This window comes from Coffea arabica, chromosome 6e, assembly GCF_036785885.1.
Source record: "Coffea arabica cultivar ET-39 chromosome 6e, Coffea Arabica ET-39 HiFi, whole genome shotgun sequence".
Classification (NCBI taxonomy): Eukaryota; Viridiplantae; Streptophyta; class Magnoliopsida; order Gentianales; family Rubiaceae; genus Coffea; species Coffea arabica.
In genome coordinates this window covers 55,721,814-55,741,878 of record NC_092321.1, presented here as the reverse complement: position 1 = coordinate 55,741,878, position 20,065 = coordinate 55,721,814, and the positions used below count along the sequence as shown (strand labels likewise).

At 38.9% G+C, this 20,065-nt stretch overlaps 1 pseudogene; it reads left to right on the top strand.

The window, feature by feature from the left end:
* Positions 1-1,428: 1,428 nt before the first annotated feature.
* LOC113696831 (pyruvate decarboxylase 2-like) lies at positions 1,429-19,035 on the top strand (annotated as a pseudogene).
* The last annotated feature ends 1,030 nt before the right edge of the window (positions 19,036-20,065 follow it).

Sequence of the window (20,065 nt, the reverse complement as noted above, 5' to 3'; positions counted from 1 at the left end):
TGGCGCACAACTCAACGCCAAAAGGAAAATCCTAGTTGCGGCAAGAAAGGAAGAAGACCCTAGTTGCGGCTGTAATTTTTTTTTCTTTGGGTCTTGCTTCTGTTTTTTTTTTTTTTTTTAAACTCAGGTTTGGAACTTAGTCACGAAGGCAATAGACAACAAAACTGAACAATAGACACGCACAAACAATAATGAGGCAATTCGGTCAGATTGGTCAGTGCAAGTAAAACGATATCAAGTGCGGCAAAGATAGAAAACCGAAGGGTTCTATGTCTTGTTGTAAGACTTGGACACAACTTTCAACACCTTAGTTGCTGGACCCAAGCAGTTGAAGTAATGTCAGCAAGACACAACCAGAGTTAACGCACAAGACTAATTAGGAATTGGCAGTAAAGGGTATGGATAGCGTGCACCAGATTCAATGGGAACAGCAATATGGCCGCAACTCTAAGGACACTAGTTGTTCGGTTTTGTTTCTCTCTTCTTTTTTTTTTGAGACTTTTGCTGGGTCGTTTGCACAACCCAAGTGACACAATACAGACTCCAATCTGGCCAGAATCAATAGCAATTGTAACAAAGAGCTTCAGGACAGTTTGCACACAATACCACAAGACACGATGTGAACGAACAAGGAAAAGTTCTAGCGGCGGTAATGTTCCTGTTTTTTTTTTTTTTTTGAACTAATAAGACAGACACGAATTAGTACACAAAAAGAGGGATAACGATGTTACCAACAAGCTAGCTCTGATGCCAGCTGATACGAATCTCGTTGGTGAGGAGATTCGCGACCCAAGATCACTTGTTGGATTTGACTTCGAACGCAAGAACGGTAGCAGCGGAAACCCTACGACCCCTCTAATCCCCGTGACTACGAACTTGTTGATATTATCTCAACCCGTAACCAAACGAATTAGTGAACCTCAGGCAAGTGTAGAAGGCGCCACAATTCAAGTGCGATTCTTGAATTGATAAGCCGAACAAGAACACTAGAGTATAACTCTAAGTTGTTCACGGTTTGCTCAAAAGTTATGGAGAAAACTCTCTCAATATTTTTATCATAAAAATGTCTACCTTAAATTATCAAAGCTTGGCTATTTATAGCCTTACAAAGAAGCAAACCTAATCTAAGTTGGAAACAATGCAAGTTTCCTTATTCGATTTGACAGCTAAACTAATGACTCACTAATCATAGTTAGGGCTAACTAATGGACAGCTTATAATCGACCCAATGAAGGCTTTAAGCTGGCCCAACATAACCCAATAAAGGCTAATTAACCAACTTAAGTAATAGTGAGCCTAGACTCTATAAATCGGATCCAACTCAACATGAGGTCTTGGACTGAACTTATTCCTACCAAATAAAATAGAAATCTGAAAAATAAGCTACTAAACTATTACTAAAAGATTCATTCTCTTGCAGCCCGAAACATGGCCCATAAGCGGCCCATATTCCGTATCAGTATGTATAAGGAAATTGAGATTCTTCGAAACGAAGTAGAGGTTCAAAAGAGATTAGCCGAGTACTGGGAAGAGCGATGGAAACATGAATGTTCGGAGAAAATTGAGCTATTGCACGAGAACATAAAACTGAAAAGGCAATGCGAAGGGATTTTAGCAGAGACTTTAGCAAGGGCACAAATTAATACTTTTACGGAAGTTCCAGAGAACAGCCAAAGAATAGAAATTTAAGGTACACAAGTGAAGGCCTTCCATGCAAAGAAAAGAGGTGCACTTAGTAAAATTCAAAGACAAGAACAAGGTGATCCAGGTAGGGCACTCGCTAAGGTAGGTAGAGGAACTAGTGGTGTGAAAATTTTGGGGTCACCTAAAGAAGATACTCCGAGAGGGGCCTCACCAGGAGGTCAAATCTCAATTCCACACCTCTCTTGTGGCTATTGTGGAAAAATCAATCATACTGAGGTGAATTGTTGGAAAAGAAGGAGAAAATGCCTACGTTGTGGGGGTGCCAATCATCGGGTTGCTAACTGCCCAATTGTACTGCGCGAAGGGAAAAGAACCCAGCAACCAATCAAGACTAACCCTGGACAGACGAAGGGAAAAGGGACTGGATCGAAAGTACCGATTCGGGAGAATTTCCTAGAGCAACTTCAGGTCTCTGACTCGTCTGAGAACGTAGAAGGTATGATCTGCCGTCTAATGCAGATTTTGATAGATTCCGTTGAGAAGGAAATTTTGAGGACGAAATTCTTTAAGGGGGAGAGAGTGTGAAGACTCGTAAATTTCCCTTATTTTATATTCTTTTATTTTATTTTTTCTCATGCATTTTCTTCACTATACCCTATAATATTGATTTTTCTAGAGATTTTATAAGTGAATAGAGTTTTTAAATCATTTTCCTGATATAAGTTAGTTCCTGTTACGTTTGGAGTGTATATTGGACGTGGGACCCGTGAGTGCGTTAAGTGAGAGAAATTCGACCAATTAGGTTAAGTTTTGCACAAAGGGATTAAAGTATTAGGTGTTAGGAAATAATTAGAGGTTACCTAGATAGATTAACCATTGGAAAAAAGAAGATAAGTTTGAACCATTAAAAGTGCCATGTGTCGCGACCCGATTGGATGGTGGACTTGACCAACTTTTCTTCACCTTTACTAAATAAAAAATTTGACCAAGATCATCTTTATTTTTGCTTGAGTTGGCCGAACCTCCTAGAGGAAGAAACAAGAGAAACTTGTCAACCTCAACTTCAATTGCTTGCTTCAATCTTAATTTCCAACCATTGAAATTGTAGATTACTGCATCAAAGTTGCTTACTAAGGAGGATTAAAGTTTCTAGTGGAGGGATTTGTGAAAGGGAAAGCCTAAGTTATCATCTTTCTTGAGGTGTCAAGGTACTTTGCTTACAAACTTCATCTTTGTTCATGCTAATGTCAAATTAGTGACTTGTGGTGGCTAAATAGGGTGTTTTATGAAAGATTTCATGGATTAAAGTGGAGTTATATAAATTTCTATTTTTTTTGGGGATTTTTCTGTTTTCATATGATGGGTATGATTGACCTTGGATTGATAGTTCTAAATTGTGTTAAATGGAGCCGTTGTACGTCAATTGCGGTTGTTTGCGGAAAATTTCAGAATTTGTGCGGAAATTTCAGTTTTAGGGTTCAAATCTGCCCTGTTCTGACCGGCTTTATTCGTGCATGTTCGAGACTGAATCAGACTTAGGTTAAAACATGAAAGTTGTAGAAAATGGTGTTACTAGCTGCCTGAAAAATTTCAGCTCAATCCAAGCACTGTAGCATGTGAAATGACTGAAATACTCTTGACTGCCAATGAGCCCTATTTCACGGATAGATTTTTGTTTTCGTGGAGATTTCTATTTTGACCACGAAAATGCATGATTTGGTTTTGGAGGTTTTCATAAGAAATGTAGGTATATGTCTTGGCTTCGAAACACTATAAAATTCGTTTCAATCTGATAAGTGTAGCTTCAATTGTGGTTATTATGCCGAAAGGTGTGTTTATGATTTGTATGTCAAATTGTGATTGATTTGAGATGAGTTGGTGTTGATTGTAAGATGGAAAACTAAGCAAATTTAGGGGAGATGCTGTCCAATTTTCTAGGCCGTTTGGTTCCTTTAAGTTTGAGTTGCCTTTTTGCTAGAAATGAAGGGCTTTTGGGTCGTTCAAGCCCTAGGTCCTCTCATTACCTTTTCGGTCCAAAATCATGCTTTTGCACCCTTGCATTCGTTGTTCGTTTAGTTAGGCATATGACTCATAGTTGAGTTTCATTTGTGAATGTCGTTCCCATAGGAACCATAATTATTTTACTTTGATCATTTTAGGACGTGCTGGTGATCCAGGAAGTACTTCGAGGGGGAACGTTTGAATTTGTTTTACTTGAACTGGTGAGTGTACCACTCCCTTCATTGTTGCTTAATTTGGTTTCTGTACTTGCCATCTGTGATTTGAATGACTGTACTATCTATTTATTCTGTTTGAGACGAGGGTGTATTTTATCACACTCGTTCCCTTGTCTGTCTGTATGCCTATTTACTGTATGAATTTGAATATGTTATCTGTATCTGTTCTGACGTCGTTTGGAGGCTTGTATCCAACGATCTTTCTGTGACCTCTGAGCTCAAAACCTGTGGCTAGTTATTCGAGTCGTGTCGGCAAGGGCCAGGTCGATTAGATAACGAACCACGGTAGTCTGTTTTTAGGAATCTTTGGGTATTGAGATTCTTGATTCCGGTATACTCGAGTATTACCACTTCTGTTTCTGTTGAGGTGTTCGGGCCCAGTAAGGGGTAAGTTTGGTGGACGGAATTTGGTGTAAAGTGGGGGTCTAAGGACATGGTTGTTCTTCATGCGTTGACGGAGAGTTAACGGATTTGGATCAAGTACTGCACCCGGAAATTTGGGGCTCCTGAGAGCCACCCGTATCCTTTCTATCTATAGTGTTTGTTCATTTCTTTATTTGATTTGCATATGTGACTAATTGAATATGAAGTTCCATGATTCTTAGTTGCTATTATTTTGGTACCTCATTGAGGGTAAACTCACCCCCTTTCCGTTATCTTTGTTTTCCTTACAGAGAACCATACTATGAACCGTGATTTTGAGAAAAGGGTTGAACTTGTGTAAACGTTCTTTTGTTAGCTCTTGTGTAATCAAAACCTTAGTTGTCTTTTAATTATGTATCACGCTTTTAATTGTAAAGTTTTCAATGTATGTATATAAGTGTTTTATCATGTACATTAAGTGTATTCATTTGAGGTGGTACCTTTGCATTTGTTGAGATGCTACTTGTAACCATTGGACGATCGGATGAGCATGGCATTTGAACAAGGAAAGAAAATTCTGGCGGGAACTGTTCACCAAATCCGGCCGTATCTTGGTCGGATTGTGATGTGTCCACTTTCCATTTGCATTTTCGTCTTCATTTTCGTTACCATGGTACCTTACCGTGTAGAACTCATGTTTCTCAACTTAGTAGTCTTTGATTGATTGTTCTCTTGGGGATTCATTTGTTCGCTATATCGGGTTTGTGTGATTCGATTCCGTAGTCCTGGCGAGAGTTGGGCAGGCGGTCCATCGAACCCTTTGGTTCCCCTTAGGGTGAGGTGGGGCCGTCACAGAAATATCCACAAACGTCACTTAATTGTATTGGCCTGTAAATATCCATTTCTGCAATCTTCAATCCTCATTCAACAAAATGTAAAGGGTCCTCCTCATGCTCCGAAGCAGCATCTGCTCAGGATATATATAACTATAATAGCAGTACTCATTACCTTAAATTCATACTAGAATAGCTCATCAGCCTTCTGTTTCAGTTCTATCCTCAATTTTCCAACAGGTATACATCCATGGTTCGCCATCGCCGATCACGGTCGCGGTTGTTCTACATCTGTCACGGTATATCGGTTGAACATCGAGTAATATGCACATTAAAGCATATAAAAATTTTCAAAATTTTGAAAATATTACTAAAAATTAGAGAATTTCATAAAAAAATTGTACATAATTCATTAATTTTAATTTATTGCGATTACATAAAATATTTCATTTAATATTTTAATTTTAATATGCACATTGCGATAGCTAATACTTATGAAGTATACCATAAATATTTTAATTTTAATTTATTTAGTGAAAAGTGAAGAATATTTATTTAGTGAAAATGGTTTTTTTGAATTATACTAAGATTTAAAAGGATTTTGGCCTTTTTATAAAATTATTTTATTTTGAAAAAGATAAGAAGTAGTTGCATAGTAACCACGGTTAAACCAGCATAGTAGAGAATATGGGTGGTATTTTGGTAAATAGTGTGAAATCCTTGCCTTAATTGTCTAAAATTTAAAACCAGAGGCTACTCATCGTCTTCTTCAGCGGATTTCGGCTCTGCCTTCTACAGTTCTACTGAAGCAAAACTTTGCCCAAAAACTTATGATTCTTTTGGTGAAAAAGATGATTTTATCTTCAAAATTCATGAAAAAAGACTCACATCTTAACTAAAAAATGAAAAAAGCTTCAAAAAAAGCTCCAAACTTCAGTATACTAAAAAATCAAAGTGTTTCATAAACTTCTATCTCGCTTGTCAGATCGTCATGAATCGCTCAGTTTCGGCTAATTTCTTGTCTCGCTGAATTGATTCTGCAAATATCAACCAAGTCAGCCGGAGTCAACTCAGAGACAGGTCATTCATTGATTTGGCTATTGATTTCGTATCAGCAAGCACTGTTCTGGTTACAAATCATCCGGGCCTTCTCCGAATCGGGCGATATGTATACATCATCAAAGCAAGGGATCTAACAATCATCCACGGTGATGATCCACTCTGTTGGAAATGGCACTCTAATGAATCTTCTGGGTATGCAAACCCACTAACCCTTCCTATTGCATTCATGTTGTCGCACTTCTCCCTTTAGTTGTCGATTTTTTTGCATATTATAGTTGTCGCGCCCCACTTTTTGAGTGTGTGAAAGTAGTGTGTGGGATATGTATGTGAACGTGTGTAAAAATGAAAATAAAAGGCCGTGGGACTTGAAAATGCGACGATTTGGCCAAACAGAGTTCAAAAAGGGTTTTTTTGCGTGAAAAATGGAGTCGCCACTTGGTATAGAGTTAGGGTGTACCAAGTCACCCAAAAATAAATTTTTTTGAAAAGCAAAGTAAACAAACCCCTTTTTAAGAACTTTTAGGTCTACGTAACCAAAGAAAGGGATCGGATGTCACATTTGATAAGGGAGAAGGCAAAGGCAAAGCTTAAGGCACTCCCTTACCCTAGCCAAAGCTAGTTGCGCGATTTAGCCCCACGTTTCCTAATTCTTCTACCCAAAATATGCGTTGCATGTTAGATATGACTAATGGATATGAAAAAGAAATGCAATCCTAAATCTAAAATGTCTCTTACGAGGCTTTTTGGTCCCAACCACATGAGTTGTGGTGGCCAATAAGGAAAGTCCTCATAGAGGTCGCGAATGATGCAAATGAAGACTCAAATATGAGTGCAAGTGTGAAAATGTAAGAAAACGTGCATGTGTGCGAATGTAAGACAAGTGCATGTGTGCAAATTGGGAAAATAAAGGTGTTTGTGTGCAAATGGATGAAAATATGATAGTAAATACATATAAGTGCAATTGGGTGCAATTTGTGAGGTAGAAAAACAAGTGACAAGAAGAAAAATGTGTGAACATGGCATTTGTATTGAGAAGGATATAAGTAGTGAGAAAATGTGGATAAGAGGGTGAGGGAGTGACATGATGAGAATGAAAGTGTATGAACCTATAGGAATGCATCAAGTCGGGTACGGAAATGACTTCTAACTTCACGACTTTAATTTTCCCTTTGATTAGAAGGAAGAACTAGCGTGCTAAGGCTATTTTGTAGCCACACTCGCTCGTTTCCCTTACCTAAAGGGGACTCTCAAGCGAATGTACCCTATGACTAGTATGAGAATGCAAAAACCTAAAATGAAAGGGAAAGGATTGGAGGATCATGCCAAATGCCAAAAAACTAAGAAAAATGCATGAAATGTAGTGAAACATGCAAGTATGTACTAACGAGAGGGGACGGCCTATTGGGTCTAGCATTGGACTAGCCATTTTCTAACGATCTCTCACAAGCATTGGACTTGCAAGAGTTTGAGGGGACAACCATGACTAGCTTTGGACTAGCCACGGTTACGTCACACATTCATTATAAACCAAATAAATCATGTAAAGGCTAATAAAGCAAATAAACACATACATCACATATTGCACATAACACATAAGCATGGTATCTAGATGCAAGACCCTAAGAAAGCAAATTAACACGTAGAAACAAAAGCAAGCAAATCGCACTAATAAACCTATTACATTGGCTAACTAAAACAAATGGGGAAGGGGAAAAGTGAATAAAAATGCTCTCCAAGCCCTATCTATTACAAGCCAAGAGGTGTACACATACCTCATAAATAAATAAAAGAATGAATTAATAAAAGCGAAAGTAAATGAAATAAATGAAAGGAATTAAGGAAAAGCAAGGAAAGCAAAGTAGACATGCAATTTTCACTTAGCACGTTGGATCACATAGGGTCAAATAAGGTCAAAATAAGGGATAGATGTACCTCTCTCGAGTCGGTAAGCAAATGAAGGAAAAACGGCTTCAAAACAATAAAAAGGTCAAGGTACCACTTTAATTAAGAAAAATTAAAAGAAATGTGCAAAGCAAAGCTCGCTTGATGATAAAGCCCCTAAAGTCATGAATTAAGTGCAATATAAACGAAGCATGGTAGTTAATTGAAACAAACAAACAACGAAGTTGCAAAAATTAAAACTACCAGGGACCAAATTGATGAAATCATTCAATTGATTGGGTCCTAGTAGCATTAAGGAGGCTTAAGGGGTTAAAGGACAATTGTGTTTTGTCTGCATGCAAGCTTACGTAGAAGAAAATTTCTGCAACTAACGTTTTCTAAAACTAAAAGACCGCCGGCTGCATTTCCATTTCATAAGCAAATTCTAAGCAGCTTTGACTAAAATCATTTCATCTATCCAAACTTTGTACTAAGCAGCAAAACAAACAACTTCCACATCCAACAAGCAAGACATAGAGGGAAATTATGCAAATACTTATGAAACTTTCATGCAAGATGGAAGAAGATTGCTGCAACTGAAGGCTTCGGCAACTGATGAAGCCTAGCATCAGATTTGAACAACAAACCAGGTAATGAACAAACCCAAGTAGCAGAAACATAGCTAATCCCAAAGGCAGACATGATATTCCAATCAGATTCACAAGATCATCAACCAAAATTGGATGTATGAACTTGAGACAGGGAGAGGGGAGAGGAAAACGCAGCTCCTGTCAATCATTGCTGCGACAAAATTCTGCTATAGCTTTGCAGTTCAACCCACGTAAACTTTCATTCATTTTCATAGCATTCAACATCAGACAGATTTTTAAATCAAAGCTAGCAAGCTCATCAATCAGTAGACTAACAGATTCAACCGCAATTCAGGCCCAACCAACTTCAGACAAGCTTCTGAGCAAACACAAGGCTCCATCGAAACACACGAAAGCGACTACTTGCGCAAATAAACAAACAAGTGAAAGGAAAATGAAGACAGCATAACAAAAACATCAGGCTTGAATGCAACAAGCAACGTGAGGACTGGCAGCAATTTCGTTCGACCAGAGCTTCCTCAATAGCTTTGTAGCAACACAAATGCACATAGTTACTCCCAACAAATCCAATAATGCTACTACGTACGGGAAAAATCAGCACAGATTGCAAAGCAATAACTTAACCACAAAGAAATGATCATCGCTGCAATGAGCCGAAAGCTTCAAGTTCATTGCAGCAAACTTTTATGCACAAAATCTCAACCCAACAAAATCTGACCCTAGGAAACAAAACCATCAAACAAGGCTACACAAAAAACCGGTAAACAACGAAAAGAGATCCTCTTTGGCCTATGAAATGCACGAAAACGTAAGGAGATAGCAGAAATAAACTACCTCTCTCGACCCTTAGCTTTTTCCAGATATTTCTTCCCTTCCCTTCTTGCTTTGATTCCTTTTCAGCGGCCTTTCCTCTTTCTCGCTACGGCCTGAAACTCTTCGCTCCTCCGTGGGTTTTTCCCTTCCGCCAGTTGCTCTTCTTTCTCTCTGGTTTCCTCAGAAACTGTAGCCTTTTCTTTTGCCTGCGTTTGCTTCCCTTTTCTCCTTCATTGTTTCTTTTATTTCTGTTCGGCCCGTCCGCCGCCCCCTTTACTTTCTCCTCTATTCTCTTATTCCCTCGCAATCTTCAGCCGACCCCTCTGGCCGTTGTTTTTTCTCTCTAGCTGTTTTCCTTTTTCCCTAAAACCCCAGTTGCTCCTCTCTCTCAGCCGCCCACTCTCATCCTTCCCCCCTCCTCAGAATTTTTTCTCCGTTCATCCGCTGTTCCCCCTCTCTGGTTTTCTTTCCTTTCTTCAGATTTCTCTATCTCTCCCCTTTGGCTGCGCTTCTTTTTTAGCCTTTTATATCCAGTGGAACCCCCTTAAACCCTCACCTCAAAGGTGAGGATGGGGGGTTGATTTCTACCTTAAAATTCCAGCCATCCGATCCACCAGAAAAAACCCATGAAAAAGACAATAATTTCCTACGCTGCTGCATGTGCGAGTCTCTTTTTTTTTTTTATTAATAATTTAACAAAATTAATAATAAAGCTAAGTAATAAAAAATAACAATTTAAGTAACATCACACCAAAATATACAAACTAAAAACAACAAAGTTGCCATCTTTCAATCTTTTTTCCTTCATTTTTCACTTTCATCTTTTTCCTTTTCTTTTTTCTCTTTTTTTTAATCAAATTAGTAGATAAAATAAATGCTCGTAAGCTAATTAAAATACAATAAGAGGCACAAAACAGGAAACAACCAAAATAAACCTAAAATTGAAACAAATAAATCTAAAATTAAACTAATTAAATAAAATTCGAAACCAAAAATTTGGTGTCTACAATAGTACTGTAATTTCTGTGGACTGATTTTGATAGGCGTGTTCAGCATCGAGGTTGCCAAGCCCGAGAATGTTCCCTCGTTTGACATTCTGGCATGTGTGCTTGCTAAGAACCTGCACAGAGGCAGAGTACTCTATTCGGCATATCTCGTGTTGAAGCTAGATTCTGAGTCCCATGAACTTGAAAGGGCATCTGCATCGATCATATTTGCTGAAGATGAAGGCCATACCGAAATTACTAGATGTTTTTCACCTCAACAAATTGTGTTTATTGGCAAGTCACCAGAGGATATTGAACCGGGTAAACATCCCGAACCCCATGGCAACGGATGGAAGGAACTTCACTTGGGTGATTTCATGAACAGCCATAGAAGCAATGCCACCGTGAAAATCAGGATTTCTTCGGGAAATCCAAATTAGAAGTCTGGCATTAATATCAAGGGCATCGAAATTCGCCTTAGTTTGGGTTGACGTGGTCCTTAGATCCTCCCAAAAAAAAAGAGAGAAAGCAAAAAACTTGGGTGTCTATGAATTTAAGTACTTGTGTCCTTTTGTATTTGTGGTGCATTGCCTATTTTGTTTTTTCACACTATAATAGGGTCTTTTGTAGTAAATTTGATTCTTCCTTTTAAATCTATGTGTAGTTTTTTAAAAATAAATCTATGTGTAATAATTTAGGACTACATAAAAATCCGAAAAAAACCCAAAAAAAGCAAAAAAAAAATGGAAAGAAAAAAGGCGTTGTAAAACACCATTTATAACTACATTGCGTGTGTTGGAGTTTTTTCTCTTTACTAACTTGTTTGCTTTACCCCTTTTGAGTAAGCTCTTTTAGGTTTTGTATCTCAACCTAAATTAGTTTAACTATTTAAGAAAGGACTTAGTAATGCATCTATTGTCAATGGAACATCGCGGCGGGTGACAAATGATAGATGATGCCATTTTTAATAATTATTATATTACTTCTTAAAAGTGCCTGTGTAAATTTTAATCACTATATGAAATTCTCCTAGATTAACCAAAAGCAATATATACTAATATTAAATTTTGGGGAGATTATAAATGAAGAAATAATTTTCTGAATTTGGAATCTTATTTTCTCAAAAATAGTAGTTGCACTAAAAAAAAAATTACGACGGTTTTTGAATTTACTAGACAACGCTCTCTCTTGTTCCTTTTATCAACCCCTGTATCAAATTGATTGACCAACTTGGTTTGGTATGTCGGAAATTTGCACTGCAGATAACTTCTATACCAAGAAAATCTATATTAAATAAAATAAAAAAAATCATGGTGGTAGCAAATTGGAGCAATCTAAAATTATAGATGTTTAATTGAGAAGTGATTTTTTTCCATTTTTGTTGTTGTGGGTGTAATTTTTGTGCCAGGCCGTGGTTAATAACTTAGAAGATGCACATGAACAAATTGATAAAGCCATTTCCACCGATTTGAAAGAAAGCAAGCCTGTCTACATTAGCGTCAGTTGCAACTAGGCAGGCATTCCTCATCCAACTTTCAGCAGAGAGCCCGTTCCATTTTCTGTTGAATTCAAAGCCTTGAATTCAATGCATCAATTGTTGACTTTTACAAGCCAACAATTGTTGAAATTGGTGGCTTAATTCTTAATCCCACATCGATTGTTTTAGGAATTGTAGGATTGCTTGAGAGTTATAAATAGCTCTCAAGTCCTTCCAATTAAATTGTACCAAGAACAACAAAGAATTACCCATAAGGATTTTGTAATTCTTTGTATTCTTTCTTCTCTCCTAAATTATAAAAGCAGGTCGCTTGAGTGGTGCTCGGAGAGTAGGCAAAATTAGCCGAACTCCGTTATCAATTTTTCGGGTGCGTTCTTTCCTTATCTCTTTTATTTATTCCGCATTTATTTATTAGTTTCTTTTCTATTGTAGTATAGTATTCAATATATTTGTCTATATTTGTCGGGTATATTTGTAGTGTTTTATACGGTTCATTTGGGTGTATTTTTCTTATTCGTGTGTACGTATTATTTATGTATACACGGGTATAGTTGTGATAATACACCGTGCACGTAAGTTCTGTCTAGGAGACTGGGTTTTAAGTGGGATCGCTTGTGACCCCTCCAGCCTTTCCTGGGAATTTACTTGGAATGGTAATTCTGTCTTAGGAGGTTGTTTCGACGATCTTTCCTGAGAATTATGAATCGATTTAATCACTAGTTGTATTTTTTGAGTGGGAAATTACCCGATTTCCCCGACAAGTGGTATCAGAGCCGAAGGTTCGTCCTTTAGTTTATTTGTAATTTGTTATATTGAATACTATCATTTGAGTCTGTAATGGCATCTGACAATTCCACGTCAAGAATTATATCTGGGGCATCGGCTTCCTCGTCCACATGGTCGAGGATTCCAATGTCAAGTTTGAAGGTGGCGGTGGAGACATTTGACGGTACTGGCCATTTCGGCATGTGGCAAGGCGAGGTCATGGATTTCCTTTTCCAACAGGGTCTTGACATTGCCATTGAAGAAAAGAAACCAGATGACATAGAAGAGAAGGAGTGGAGTACCATAAATCGGTTGGCATGCGAAACTTTTCGATCGTGTTTGTCCAAAGAGCAAAAATATGCTTTCAAGAACGAGACTTCTGCATGGAAATTGTGGAGGGCATTGGAGAAGAAATTTCTGAAGAAGAGTGGTCAGAATAAACTCCTAATGAAGAAAAGATTGTTCCGATTTGATTACCAACCAGGTACTACTATAAATGAACACATCACTATGTTTAATCAATTAGTAGCAGACCTGTTAAATTTAGATGTAAATTTTGAAGATGAAGATCTGGCTTTGATGTTGTTGTCATCCCTTCCTGATGAATTTGAACATTTGGAAACTACGTTACTTCATGGGAAGGAAAATGTGTCTTTAGATGCTGTATGTTCTGCTTTGTATAGTCGTGAATTGAGAAAGCAGGATAAAATGAAAAAGAAAGTAGCTGCAGCAGATGAAGCGTTAGTGGCAAGAGGTCGTCAACAAAGCCAATCAAAGGGGAGAAGAGGAAGGTCCAAATCGAAAAGTAGAGTTGCCAAAGATGAGTGTGCTTTCTGTCGTGAGAAAGGGCACTGGAAGAAAAACTGTCCAAAATTAAAGAAGAAAGGGAAAGCTCCGCAAGACGTAAATATTGCAGAATGCAAAAGTGATGCGGAATCAGATTTCTCTTTGGCTGTATCACCTTTAACATCCCATCCAAATGAGTGGATTTTAGATTAAACTTGTACCTACCATATGTCTCCCATGCTGGAGTGGTTCTTTGAATTTGAAGAACTTGATGGTGGAGTTGTGTACATGGGAAATGACAATCCATGTAAAACAGTTGGAATAGGTTCAATCAAGTTGCGTAATCATGATGGATCCACCAGAATCTTGAAGGATGTTCGGTACGCGCCGAATTTGAAGAGGAATCTCATCTACTTGGGACTCTTGGAGTCAAAAAGCTTGGAAGTGAAGATGCGAGATGAAATTCTTAAAGTAAATTCGGGAGCACTTGTGATGTTGAAAGGTGTGAGGAAGAATAATCTATATTACTACCAAGGTAGTACAGTTGTTGGAACAGCAGCAGCAGCAACATCTTCCAGTAGCAAGAAGGATGCGGAAGCAACAAAATTGTGGCACATGCGATTGGGACATGCTGGTGAAAAATCCTTGCAAAATCTTGCCAAACAAAGATTATTGAAAGGTACGAAAGTTTGTAAATTAGAATTTTGTGAGCATTGTGTTCTGGGAAAACAAAGAAAAGTGAAATTTGGCACTGGTCCATAATACCAAGGGTATTTTGGATTATGTGCAGTCAGATGTGTGAGGACCTGCCAAGACTCCATCCCTTGGTGGCAGGTATTATTTTGTCACTTTTATTGATGATTTTTCCAGAAGAGTTTGGGTGTTTACTATGAAGAGTAAGGATGAGGTGCTAGGGATTTTCCTTAAATGGAAAGCTCAGGTTGAAAACCAGATGGGAAGAAAGATCAAAATCCTCCGAACAGACAACGGTGGAGAATACAAGAGTGATCCCTTCCAGAAGATATGCCAAGAATGTGGCATAGTTCGGCATTTCACAGTTAGAAAAACACCGCAGCAGAATGGGGTGTCAGAGCGTATGAACAAGACGCTAGTGGAGAAAGTATGTTGCATGCTGTCTAATGCTGGGTTAGGCAGAAAGTTTTGGGCTGAGGCTGTGACATACGCTCAACATCTCGTCAATCGCTTGCCATCATCTGCAATCGGTGGCAAGACTCCATTAGAGGTATGGTCTGAAAAACCTGCAACAGATTATGATTCTTTGCGTATTTTTGGTTCTACTGCATATTATCATGTAAATGAATCAAAATTGGATCCACGTGCAAAGAAGGCTCTCTTTATGGGCTTTAGTGCTGGAGTTAAGGGATACCGGTTGTGGTGTCTATAAGCAAAGAAAATCATTATCAGCAGGGATGTTACCATTGATAAAACTGCCATGTTGAATAAGGTAACACAAGACAGAACCAGTGGTACTCCGCAACAGGTGGAGTATACGCCGAAACAGGTGGAGTTTGAGCAGATAATGGTGAGCCCAACAAACAACACCTTCAGTGACTCTCCCATGACAGAAGAAGAGTCAGATGAGGAAGAGGTTTCAACCCAAGAACCTCAACAGCAGCAAGAGTCAATTGCCGTCAATAGGGCAAGACGAGAAATTCATAAACCTGCTCGTTTTGTTGATATGGTGGCCTATGCACTTCCAGTTGTTGATGATATTCTATCCACATTTTCTGAAGCAGTTCGAAGTACAGAAGATGGTAGATGGAAAGATGCTATGGAAGAAGAGATGCAATCTCTTCAGAAGAACAATACGTGGAAGTTGACACAACTACCGAAGGGCAAGAAGGCAATTGGATGCAAATGGATATTTGCAAAGAAAGAAGGATTTCCTGACAAGAATGATGTTCGTTACAAGGCAAGATTGGTGGCTAAGGGCTACGCTCAGAAGGAGAGAGTTGATTATAATGAGGTATTTTCTCCAATTGTTAAACATTCCTCTATTAGAATTTTGTTGGCCTTGGTAGCGCAGTTGAATTTGGAGCTAGCTCAACTTGATGTGAAGACCGCATTCCTTCACGGTGACTTGAAGGAGGAAATCTATATGGCTCAACCAGATGGATTTAAAGTTGCTGGTAAAGAGAATTGGGTTTGTAAGCTGAGTAAATCGTTGTACGGATTGAAACAATCACCGAGACAATGGTACAAACGATTTGACCAGTTCATGATGGGCCAGAAGTACATAAGAAGCAAATACGATCACTGTGTGTATTTCCGCAAGCTACGAGATGATTCCTACATCTACTTACTCTTGTACGTTGATGATATGCTGATAGCATCAAGAGCCAAGTTGAAATTGACAAATTGAAGGCTCAGTTGAGTAAAGAGTTTGAGATGAAAGATTTGGGAGAAGCCAAGAAGATTCTCGGCATGGAGATAAGTAGGGATAGAACGAGAGACAAGCTTTGTCTGACACAGAAGCAGTATTTGAAGAAAGTACTACAACGTTTTGGCAAGAATGAAAATTCAAAACCTGTAAGTACTCCGCTTGCTCCTCATTTGAAACTTAGTAGCCTATTATCTCCAAAGACGGATGAAGAGCGAGCATACATGGCGAAAGTCCCGTATGCTAATGCAGTTGGTAGCTTGATGTATGCAATGGTATGTACGAGACCCGACATTTCACAGGCAATTGATGTAGTAAGCAGGTTTATGCATGATCCAGGCAAGGGTCATTGGCAAGCTGTGAAATGGATTCTACGGTATATCCAAAATACCGTAAATGTTGGATTAATATTTGAGCAGGATAAATCACTTGGTCAATGTGTAGTTGGATATTGTGATTCTGACTATGCAGGTGATTTGGATAAGCGACGTTCTACAACTGACTACTTGTTCACATTTGCCAAGGCGCCAATTAGTTGGAAGTCTATTTTGCAATCAACGGTGGCTTTGTCAACAACGGAGGCAGAGTACATGGCGATTACAGAAGCTGTGAAGGAGGCAATTTGGCTTCAAGGATTGCTTGAAGACTTGGGAGTTGGTCAAAAATACATTGACGTGTTTTGTGACAGTCAGAGTGCTATTCACTTAGCAAAGAACCAAGTCTTTCACGCAAGAACGAAGCACATTGATGTTCGCTATCACTTTGTGCGGGAAATTCTCGAAGAAGAGGAGATTTTTCTCCAGAAGATTCGGAGTACGGAGAATCCTGCAGATATGCTGACCAAGGTGGTTACAAGGTCCAGATTTGAACATTGTTTAAATTTGGTCAATATCCTGCATATTTGAATTGGCGCCTGAGCGCGCAAATTTGGAAGCGCCACAAGGACCGTTTGATTTTTTGTTTGAGGGAGAAGGTTTGTATTTTTTGGGTGGGACTAAAAATTATGCCAAGGTGGAGATTTGTTGAATTCAAAACCTTGAATTCAATGCATCAATTGTTGACTTTTACAAGCCAACAATTGTTGAAATTGGTGGTTTAATTCTTAATCCCACATCGATTGTTTTAGGAATTGTAGGATTGCTTGAGAGTTATAAATAGCTCTCAAGTCCTTCCAATTAAATTGTACCAAGAACAACAAAGAATTACCCATAAGGATTTTGTAATTCTTTGTATTCTTTCTTCTCTCCTAAATTATAAAAGCAGGTCGCTTGAGTGGTGCTCGAAGAGTAGGCAAAATTGGCCGAACTCCGTTATCAATTTTTCGGGTGCGTTCTTTCCTTATCTCTTTTATTTGTTCCGCATTTATTTATTAGTTTCTTTTCTATTGTAGTATAGTATTCAATATATTTGTCTATATTTGTCGGGTATATTTGTAGTGTTTTATACGGTTCATTTGGGTGTATTTTTCTTATTCATGTGTACGTATTATTTATGTATACACGGGTATAGTTGTGATAATACACCGTGCACGTAAGTTCTGTTTAGGAGACTGGGTTTTAAGTGGGACCGCTTGTGACCCCTCCAGCCTTTCCTGGGAATTTACTTGGAATGGTAATTCTGTCTTAGGAGGTTGTTTCGACGATCTTTCCTGAGAATTATTGAATCGGTTTAATCACTAGTTGTATTTTTTGAGTGGGAAATTACCCGATTTCCCCGACATTTTCAATCTCACCAAGGTACATTAAACTGCTTATGAGCTTAAATACTTGTTAGATTCATTCTCAAATTATCGAAAATCAACTGATGCCTGAGATTATTACATGGATTCAGATTGAGTAATAACTAATAAGAGGGGACTCCAAGCTGCAGTAGAAGCAGCAGCAGCCTTCTTGAACAAGGCAGTAAAGCCTGTCATGGTTGGAGGCCCGAAGCTGAGAGTTGCAAAAGCTTGCGATGCATTCGTAGAATTGGATGACGCCTGTTGTTATGCAGTTTCCATGATGCCATCTGCGAAGGCCTTAGTGCCAGAGCAACACCCTCACTTCATCGGCATTATTGGGGTGCAGTTGGCACAGCCTTTTGCGCTGAGGTTGTGGAATCGGCCGATGCTTATATATTCGTTGGTCCAATCTTCAATGACTACAGTTCAGTTGGATATTCACTCCTACTCAAGAAAGAAAAGGCCATCATTGTGCAGCCCGACCGGGCTGTCATTGGCAACGGACCTGCTTTTGGGTGCATACTCATGAAAGATTTCCTTCACGAATTGACCAAAAAGATCAAGAAGAATAACACTGCCTATGAAAATTATCAACGAATCTTTGTCCCCGAAGGGCTTCCCCGGAAAAGTGAGCCTACTGAGCCATTAAGGGTCAATGTACTATTCCAGCACATCCAAAAGACAAACAGCTGTGATTGCTGAGACTGGTGATTCCTGGTTCAACTGCCAGAAGCTCAAATTACCAGAAGGATGTGGGTAGGTATCGACATCATTTAGTGCTTTTTCATCCATTTTTTTTTCTCTAAAAATTAGACAGCAAAAGGTGGTGCTGCAGGTATGAGTTTCAAATGCAATATGGCTCCATTAGGTGGATTGGTGCTACACTGGGCTATGCTCAATCTGTGCCTGAAAAGCGGGTGATCGCTTGCATTGGTGATGGGAGCTTTCAGGTGAAAAACTATTAAAGTTTTTGTGTTGCAGGTGACTGCCCAAGATGTGAGTACAATGATTCGTTGTAACCAAAAGACGATCATCTTCTTGATTAACAATGGGGGGTACACCATAGAGGTTGAAATTCATGATGGTCCATACAATGTGATTAAGAACTGGAACTACACTGGATTAGTGGATGCACTTTGCAATGGCGAAGGCAATTGCTGGAATACAAAGGTAATTATTGCTAAGTCCAAAAAAAAATGCCTTGGATTGTAATATATTAATATTTTGTGTGGCGGACTATTTGTATGGTGGTGCAAATTTTCAGGTACACTTTGAGGAGGAACTAATTGACGCAATTGAGATGGCGATGGGGGAGAAGAAAGACTGTTTGTGCTTCATCGAAGTGATCGTTCATAAAGATGATACAAGTAAAGAGCTGCTCGAATGGGGATCTAGAGTTTCATCTGCCAATAGCCGCCCAGCAAATCCTCAGTGAAGATTGGAAACTATTTCCAGCTCAATTTAAATAGACGGCTTTTTATCATTAATTTCTTGAATTTGGATATGACTTGCTTTGGAATATGGGGTGCTTTTACCAAATATATGAAATAACTGAGAATAGAGTTCAATTTTGCCTAATTTTCTTTCTTAGAGTTTTGGCTGCATGTCACTAATTCATACATGACTTCAAGAAATGCGTACTTTTTTTTGGACCCCCCCCCCCCTCCTCCTTTTTTTACTTCATTATGCATAATCTCGTATGTCCTGTTACTGTAGGTGCACAGGTTTGATCATACGAAGCAAAGTAAACCAGTGGGTAAGATCAGCTGGTGAAAGATTTTTCACAAAATCCAGGCTTTTCAATAATTAGCTAGATACATAGTTGAATTTAAGAAGGATAAGTCCGGGTCAGTTAAGAAGGGATGTGTTTCTCAGTTTCTTTTATTACGTCAATGACAATGTATTATGCGTATTGAGCTTGGAACTTCAATGGTATGTTGTCCCTGTTTGGATTAGCTATTTTTCCTACAAACTATTTGTAGAGTTTATAGTAACAAATTATAGAAAAGACATCAAAAACAATTTTAAAAACACACACTCAAATACACTAAAAATTAAAAGACAAAAAATAAATCTCAAACTTTTTTCTTCCTCCACACACCATCATCACCACCACCACTGGCTACTACCGCTAACTGCCACCCTCTCCTCCTCACTCTCCCCCCATCTCTCTCCTCCCTCTTCCTTCCCTCCTTCCCTCCCTCCCTCCCTCCTCCTCCCCTTCTCTCTTTCCTCCCTCCTTTCACTTCCCCTCCTTCCTCTCACAACCCTCTCCCTTCTCCGTTTCTCTGATTGTGATCAGCACGAGCTTTCTAGTCATGCCGGTTGTGACCAGAGAGGGTGAGGGAAAGTAGGGGAGGGGAGGGAGGAAAGAGGGAGGGGGAGGAGGAGGGAAGAGAGAGGAGACGATAGAGGTAGAGCAGGGGCAGGCAGATGGTGGTGATGGGTGATAAAAATTTTTCAAA